The following is a 9,185-nucleotide window of genomic DNA, read 5'->3' as shown; positions in this document are numbered from 1 at the left end:
CAGAGGTTCGGTGTGAGAGTCACTACCAGGTGGAGCAGAAGCGGCGCTCCGTCTGTGAAATATTACTACCTGTAGCGCGTAGCAGCGGTTCMACAGCGAGAGCAGAWCCAGCGTCTTACATCGCAGCTCSAAGACTTAAATAATTTTGCRGGTTATTTGTTTAGCTTTCTGACCGTCATGCTAATCCGGGTGAGTGTTTKTAGCTGTGCGYTGCTTTACCTGYTATCTGATCCTCCATATGTCTTTTTTACTGCAGTGAATCTTGATATAGCCAAACTCCGTCAAGTATGGCATTGTTTTTATGTCATATTAGCTTCATTGTGTTGATGCATTTTGACCTGCTTCACTCCGAGGTAATTTTCCGCCGCAACACGCAAACTTCCCCATTCACTCAGTGCGATATAGTTCCACATCGCTTAGGATTTGTTGCTGCGCACTTGCGCAGTGTGAAGGAAAGAGGAGACCAGCTGCACAGGCAGGCTGCGAAATGAGATGCAGGTGATCGGTTTGTGTGATCGGCAACAAGAGACCGTGATCGGCGATCACCAATCATACACTTTTTCACGGAAATCGGCCGATTATGATCGGTGGCCGATCGATCGGCACACCTCTAGTATTTAGAGAAGCAGCTTCCCTGAGACAGACGCCAGATGATTAACTACACCCAGTGGTAAATAATCTTTAAGTTGTCCTGATCCTCAAGTTCAAGTTGCTATTTCTTAAAACTGCATGTGTTCTCCTCAGCCAGTCTTCTACTGAAGATTTGTTCCTGGTTCTTCTCTCCTCTGTTGCTTTCTGGGTGTCATTCTGAGTCTCCTGGTTGCTCCTCCATTGCTCCTCTGGATCCTCAGTTGTACGCTCACCGGCCCGTCCACCCACCAATGGTGACAAAAACAGAAACAAGACTGATCTAATCAAAATAAGACTATAACTACGGAAAACACATAATGAACCAAACTACAAACCCATAAAATCCAAAATAACTCCAAATCCTTAGACATTTAGCAAATAGAAGTAATTTTGGTAATTCTAACTGACCTAGAGGAGTTTTGTCTGATTTAACATCAGACAGTAAGAATAAAAGGTGCAAGTTTCTTTTTATTTTTCAATTTCAAGTGCATTTCATTGTGTGACCATTGTAAACAATAAAACAGTAAAGAAACTCCAACCTAGATTTAAATAGAAGATGATTGCAAAAGTGTGTTGGAAAAAGGTGAATAAAAGTAAAACGGAGATCACCTGAGAAAATGCAAATGAAAGTCAAGCTTAGGTGAGAAGTGAGGAGGGCAAAGATAAGTTATCAATCTGGCTTATAAAAGACTGAAAAAGATCACAGTGGGGTTATTTAAAACATTTAGTTTTAGATCAGTTCAGTCTTTCAGAAAGACTGATAAATGTATTTAGGATTACATAAAAATGATAAGAAAAGGCACGCTAAAGGAATGTAAAAAAAATTCTAATCAGAAAGAAAAGTCAGTTTTACATCATCTGGACTGGAGAAAAACATTGACTTATTCAAGAGTATTAACCCTAACCACCAAAGCCATCTGTCACAAATGACCCAGGACTCTCATGTTATCACCAATTGCCTGAATAACTGTGCCACTCTAACAGTGAAGCAGTTTGGAACAAATACAGCTTATACCTGATGCTCTCTAACACTGAATCTCACTTCCCAAGCTGCAGACAGGAGATAATTGAACAGGAGGAGTGGTTACGAAAACTTTGTAGGAACCTGCAGCAACTATATGGCTTCTACAATTAGATACTACAACAAGGAGAGCTTTCCAAGCAGTGCCTGAGCAGAGAAATGTGTCTGTGGTGTTGCCAGAGAATCCGGATAGATGTGGGGGAGCATGGATTTATTTGAGACACCAGCTGCCCTGTGGTCACAGATTCCACAAGTTCTTTATTCTTGACTGGTGAATCATGAGTTAGCAGCAGAAGTGTTGATGCTACTGAGAGAGGCTCAACCTAAGGAGGAGCATGTATAGCCTCTGGGAAAACCATTATTCACAATCATTGGTGACAGAATAAAGTTTTCTCCAGGCCTGAAATTGATCCCTGTGGAACGGCACCTCAAAATTGTCTGGATTCAGCTGTATATTGTTTTAGGCCACATATATTTCCATTACAGCTGCCAACGTGTTAACATTGGCAGCCATAATCTGAAAATTAATATTACATAAAAATAAATTAACTGAACTACCTATTTTGACCGAAAAACATCCCTCCTTCTTCAGAGGGTTGTTCACAGCAGCGAGTTATGAGCTCTACACATGGAGAGCGCAGAACTGTAGCAGCAGCTTCAGCAAAAGTTGGAAAACTCAACCTTTTTGTGTTGCGTCGCGAGTCTGCGAGTGCAGATCTACAGTACATTTATGAATTTGTGTGTAATATATATATATATACTACAGGTACACATTGATTTCAACACCTGGGGAGGCTTGGTGTGGATATTGATGAAGACAGAGACGAAAAACAGCCGGGCAGGGCAACGGGCTGACAGGTTGAGGAAGAGAGAAGGAAACAAAGCTGAGGCACAGGAAAACATTAAATGAAAGGAAAAATCTAAAACTATCAAAAACAATAAACGAAAAGAAACTCAAATCTAAGGAGAAAAGTCCAACCACAAAGTGAGAATAAATAAGCATACAGAAGGAAAAAACTAAAATGGTAAGATGTAAGCAGATAAACAATAAATAAATGATCAAAACCGAAACATACATGAAAACCACAGTTCAAACACTTTTAACCATCCACTAATAGGCCTCTGTTATCATTACCTATCACTTGTTGTAGACTGCTGACATTACAGTAGCTCTGTCTAAATGACTGGCTGCTCCTAGAACTTGTTTTATTCTGCTAAGCTTGGTTGAAAAGGTTTACTTGAAATGTGACTTTTACTTTGACGTGAAACTTCATCTGAGTTAATTTCAGAAGTAGAATACTTAGTTGTTGGCTGGTTTAAAATCCAAAAAGGCATCCATACTTTAATGAGTTTGAATTCTTATGTCATAACAGGAAAAAAAAAACTTAATGTCAGATGGTAAATTGGTGAGACTCCTCCTGATAACTCTTTTAAAATAATCATAAAACATTATAAATGTATGAGAGACAGCAGGGATCCATGGCATAGTGAAGGATAGCTGCATAAAATATTCTGAAAAAGATTTGTATCTTCTGACCAATACAGTCAGTGATAGTGGTAGTTCACAGATAGTTAAAACATTTGAAGTACCATCCATCTATTTTCTTGCACCGTTGTCCCTTGGTGGGAACAGGAGGGTTGCTGGTGCCTATCTCCAGCTAACGTTTCGGGCGAGAGGCGGGGTACACCCTGGACAGGTCGCCAGTCTGTCGCAGGGCCATTTGAAGTACCTTGAGAGCAAATTTGACAGATTACTGCAATTTATGTCAAAAGAGCTGTTCACAAAGTTATTTTATGAGACCTGAAACCTTAAGTACAGGGAGGGTAAGGTTTCTTTTTGGTGACCAGGCTGTTATTGTCACTGTGGTAATTACAAAAGAAGACCACTTATCTAAGGAAAAGATCACAAATTCTATATAAATATGTAATTATTTATTATGCTTCCCAGTCTTGTACTTTTAGTTCTGTCCAGGTAAATTTCCACTGGCTCTCTTCATATGTTAAATAAGGATATTCTGTATGATATATACTATGTGTTATGCACAACCCTTCCTGCATGCATTTTATCTATAGGTAGGGCTGCTCATGTATTTCCCCCCTGCAGCTCATGCAGATATAATGGCTAATTAAAATGTTGGAAGACCTTTGCATCTCTGATGGTATTTTTCACTGGGCTCCTTGAATTTTATTGAATCCTCACCTCAAAGCACAGAGGGAGGGAAGGAGAAAAGGGGGAACTGTGGGCAAGGAAGTGTGAGGGAAACGGAGGAAGTAGAAAAGGTAGAAAGAGCAGCACTGCAATGCAGGAGAAAAGGAGGGAAAAGAGATTAATGAGTCAGGGAGCAGAACAGAAGAAATGTGACACAGGCAGAAGAAAAAATAACATATTTTGTGTTGTAATCTTTTAGTATTGTTAGGAAATCACAAAAAGTGTAAAGTATTTTATGTTTTAAATGTTAACATTTTTATTTTAACATCAAATGAAACATGAGAAAATAGACAAAGGACATGAACTTAATGTGCGGCTTAGTGGCTGGAATGACACTCCCGATAGTGGCAGGAAATGTGCATCAAACATCCTGCCACCAGTTCAACCTGTTGAGATGATTATTACGAAAATGATGACGTGCATAAAAGAAGTGGAATTGGTAACGTGGGTTCAAACAGACTGCAGAACCACTTGATGGGGGGGAAAGCAGGTGGCGCAACTTCAAAAGAGGGATAGTTCAATTACTGTGGCATTCTACTAAAGATCAATGTTTGAATGAGACAGCAAATTGACAGTGCTTGGGCCTCCACTGCTGTATATGTTTTCATTTTATTTTCTAACAAAAGTTATCACCTTCTGTTTGGCATTAAATTACAAAAGCGTGCAGGAGAAAATTCCTTTATTTATTTTTTTTAAGTGTACCTTTATAAATACTGTCTGTGTGGAAGTGTTTGCAGCTACAGCCCATCCTCTGACTTTTGTATATTTGTTAGCATTAAAATAATAATAATATAAAACAGAACCTTAAGAACCACTTCCTGACCTTTCTACGTCCTTCTTACCAAGTCGTTGGCCATATTTACCCACAGTAAACTTGTAAGTTGCTGTTTGCATGCAGGTCTCTGGCATTTGAATGGTGGTTGGTACAGTTGTCAGCTCTGTCCACATTGAGTCTGACTTCAGTGTAGGGTTTTCCGCAATCATCTCAAGGACATGAAAAGCTCTGTTGACAAGAGCACTTAGTGTTGAAATCTGTTCACCTGAAGGGAGTTTACAGGCCATCAAAAGGGGTGAATTTGGCAATGGTGAGCTCCAGCTCTGGAGTATGGGCTGGCAGAGTCATTCTTTGGTGAAGCACAGCTTGTTTTTGGTAGGGCTGGGACTGACCTTGTCCGTAGCTGTGTCAAATACCTTTGTTGGTGCTGTGGTGAGATCTTTGGCATTCATTGGCACAGCAGTCACATACCTAAGGTGCTAGTGAATGCCAGATTCATAATTTCACTGTGGCAAAATGGCATACATCTGAAAATGATCAAAGATAGCTGCAGGAAAGTTGGATGTGACACTTTTTTGAAAATCACAGCCACTGTGAATTTTCGGTAACACTTTATTTGACAGTCTTATGACTGACATGACACTGTCATAAACATGACATAACATCTGTCATCAACATGAAGGAGTCTTTATGAATGTTTATGACTGTTGTCATGAAGTGTCATTCGGTAAATAATGACATTTTTACTGCAAAGTTGCTCTAAAAGTTGCTTTAAAAGTCCATTAAAAGTGCCAACTTTGTATTATTTTGGAAATAATGATACTTTAATGCAAAGTTGGCATTTGTAATGAACTTTTAGAGCAACTTTGCATTAAAAGTGTCATTATTTACCGAATGACACTTCATGACAAATGTCATAAACATTCATAAAGACTTCTTTATGTTCATGAAAGATGTTATGTCATGTTTATGACAGTGTCATGTCAGTCTTATGCACACCCCTTAAAATAAAATGTTACTGAATTTTCTCCTCTGCTACACCATGCAGTGCATGATTCACAATAAGCAACACTAGAACAAGGACCCAAACAGAGGAACATAACTTGAGGATAAGAAGCGATTAAACTGCTATCAAATCTTTAATAGCATGCCTAAAACACTATCAAGGCAAAAGAGTAAGATGGGGCAGCAGAACAAACTATGAAACGACGAGACAATCAAAATCTAGATTTGATAGAAGTAATTGCTTTGAACTGATGCAAAACTGGTTGACAAAAAATATGGAAATTACAACTATATAAACATATAACACCATCTCTTATAGACCACATTTTTTCATGAAGTGGCATTTCTCTAATAAGTCTGAAAAAGAACTTTGCTATGATAATGACAAGGTTTTTTAAATGTGTACTTTGTTTTTGTTCAAACCAGACAATCCTTCGCCACTCTGCAGTTGGGTGCATACAGACAGACTACATTTATCATTTTGACACTTGTGACAGTATCTCAGAGGAAAGTTTTTCTCAACAAACAAAAGAAGACATTTCATTGAGAAGTGCTCACAGATTGATGAATGGCATTCTTTTAAACTCAAGGACATGTGATCTGTGTGCACAAAACTTTTATAGTGTGAAAGAGAAGGACAAAGGCTTTGTGGACAACACTGAGGTGTGCAACAATTTAATGTTAACATGCTAAAATTTTTCAGAGTAATACAGACTTTCCTGGAAAAATTTTTCTTACTAAGCATGTGCAATGTGTGTGATACTTAAGTAAAAAAAAAAAAATCATACAAAGCTTGGAACATTTGTTTCAATTCACTGCGAATTTGGAATATTATCCAACAAACTGGCACCATGTCTCAGTTGGCAGTCATTAGTCTTTCACTGTTTTTCATTTGTTTTTTTGTGCTGTTAGCTGTGTTTTAATGCAATAGATGCACCTCAACATCATGAGGGGCTCAATCAAAAGGGTCCCAATTCTTTGAATAATAATAAATCCATCAATTAAACTTTATTTGTAGAGTCAAGTGCAACAAAGAGTGTCATTTTAAAATTGTAGGACCAAAATAGACTGACAAAACACATTAATAAAATACTTGCGTTGATGACAAAACAATGATGAATAAAAAGTGAGAGAAATAAAATATATGGAATGAGAAATTATGTAGATAAGATAGAAGACGGAGATTTAGATTTTTTTTTTTAAAGAACAAATTTTAAATAAAATAAATAAAATGTATAAAAAGCAACAGTGACCTAAACGGCATACAAAAACATAAACAGCAAGCAATAAAATCTAGATTAGCGTGTCAGAATATCATCACAACAGCACTTCGAACATTAACATCCTAAACAGTATTAGCATGATTAAAAATAGTTATCAAAGCTGCTTACATTTTTAAGAACAAAGATTTAAATAAAAATAAGCTATAATCATAAGAGGTTATAAACTTTAAAAACCAAACTGAGTAGATGTGTCTCAAATTTGCTTTTTAAAGTATTCAAACACTCAGCTGCCTTCAGGTCTTCAGGAAGGGTGTTCCAAAGCTGAGCTCAGTAATTGCCTCACCGTGTCTTAGCTCTCACTCGAGCACCTTTCCAAAAGACCTGAGGGGTTTGGAGGGCCTGAACGACGGAAGCAAGTATGATAAATAGGGTAAACAAAGTCAATGAAGAGGTTTAAATACCAGTGAGCGCACATTAAATTGCTTTTAAAATGGACAGGTAGCAAATGCTGTTACTTTAAAATTATTATGTGAGCTCATTTTCTGGTTCTTGTCAGCATTTTTGGTGCTGGATTCTGAAGTGGTGCTGTGGTTCTATAGTTCCACAGGGAAGACCAGAAAGTGGATCTTTACAGTAATCTATTTTTGGTGTGATTTGAAGGGCTTATTGCCAGTGTTTGAAGTTGAGCTGTGAGTTTAACCCTTTGGAATGTCTGTGACAATAACTAAAGCATCGATTTTGTCCTGATTGAGCTGAAGAAAAATAATTTGCCATTCAAGAATTAATGGGAAATTAATTCTACATTAACTTTTTAATATAGTTAAAAGTGCATCAATGGGCCCAGAGTCTTCAGGAGATACGGCAAAATTGAGCTTGGTGTCATCAGTGCGAGTATTAAAATTAATGCAATGTCTCCTGATGACACCATCCAATGTCAGTATATATAGAATATGAAGATCAAAAAGACTGAAACCTAAAATGGATCCGTATGGAATATCGAAGTTTAAAGTTGAACATTCTGATGAATGTTAAATGTTGAATTTTTTCGCATTTCAAAAACACAAAACCTTACCAAGTATCTTTGTCTATTTCTCATTTACTATAGTTTCTAGCGCAAATATCTTTGAAATAGGGAAAAACTAACTTAAAAGTAACAATCTTTCAGCAAGACATAGGAGCTAGTTTTAAGTTATTTTTTTTGTAGTATTGGTGAGAAATTATTAATTCCACTGGCATATTATTTCACTACTTACAAGACGGGTAAGAAGATTCAGGTTCTGGAACGAGAACCTCTTGTGTACAACGAAGGATTCCTAGGTTTCTCTGGGAGGCACAGCCATTGCTTTTTCACCCAGGTGCATCATGACTCACATGCAGAACAGCCATTTTATTACACTATTGTTTTAAGGAAATCTTTGGACCTTATTTGAACAAATCTCTCCCTCTTTTTCTAAAGTACAATGTGTTAGAAAAGCATGTGTGTTGAAATTATCCTTTAGTGGTAAACAAAACACTTGTACAACAGCAACAACAAAAAAAAACACACTAGCTTGGAAGAAAAGTTTTGTATCTCTCCCCACCTTAACCTGTACATAGACATGTTCCTCTCCTTGATATATTTAGTGGTTCAACATACATCTCATAATTCAGCAATTGTTTTTAGTACTGATTCAAATTCTTGCTTGAAATGTAAACATGTTCATTTTTTTGTTTATATTTGTTTTGAAAACAGTACCTGAGAATATCACCTTTAAAATACTGTTGGAGATAGCTCAGTGATTCCAAGTATGTCTATTATTTATTTTTCCCCATAGGCTTTCATTTCATTACCATAATATTTCTTAACTATATTAATTTGTGTTAATTTCTGTCATGTCAGGCTCTTCTCCAAACACCCTCAACTTTACAACTGTCTGTTCATCTCCTTCCCATTTTCTATGGATTTTTTTTATTTTTATCTTTCTGTAGGCTCTCCATTACATTTTTCACACCTCCCACTACTTTGAAATGCTCCCTTTGATCTTGTCTGTGTCATTTCTTCTCTTTTTGCCCTAACAGCATGTCTTCTGCTAATCGTTTCAGCTTATCTGTAGCTTTGTGATCTTCAGGATAGTCACTTGCTGTCACAGCTTCCTGCTCCAGCTGGCAATCAAGTCAAGCTTTGTTAACATAGAATATGATGAATCCAATATCAGTGTAGATCAAATTACCATACAGCTTAAACTACAATTATATAAAGAAAATGTACATCGGTTTTTCCTTCTAAAATTTTAAACTTAGACTTTAGAAGATGAAGCCCTATTTAACGTAGCCATAAAAGGT

The sequence above is a fragment of the Poecilia reticulata genome, linkage group LG13 (assembly GCF_000633615.1).
Source record: "Poecilia reticulata strain Guanapo linkage group LG13, Guppy_female_1.0+MT, whole genome shotgun sequence".
Lineage (NCBI taxonomy): Eukaryota > Metazoa > Chordata > Actinopteri > Cyprinodontiformes > Poeciliidae > Poecilia > Poecilia reticulata.
This window is presented reverse-complemented; position numbering follows the sequence as displayed.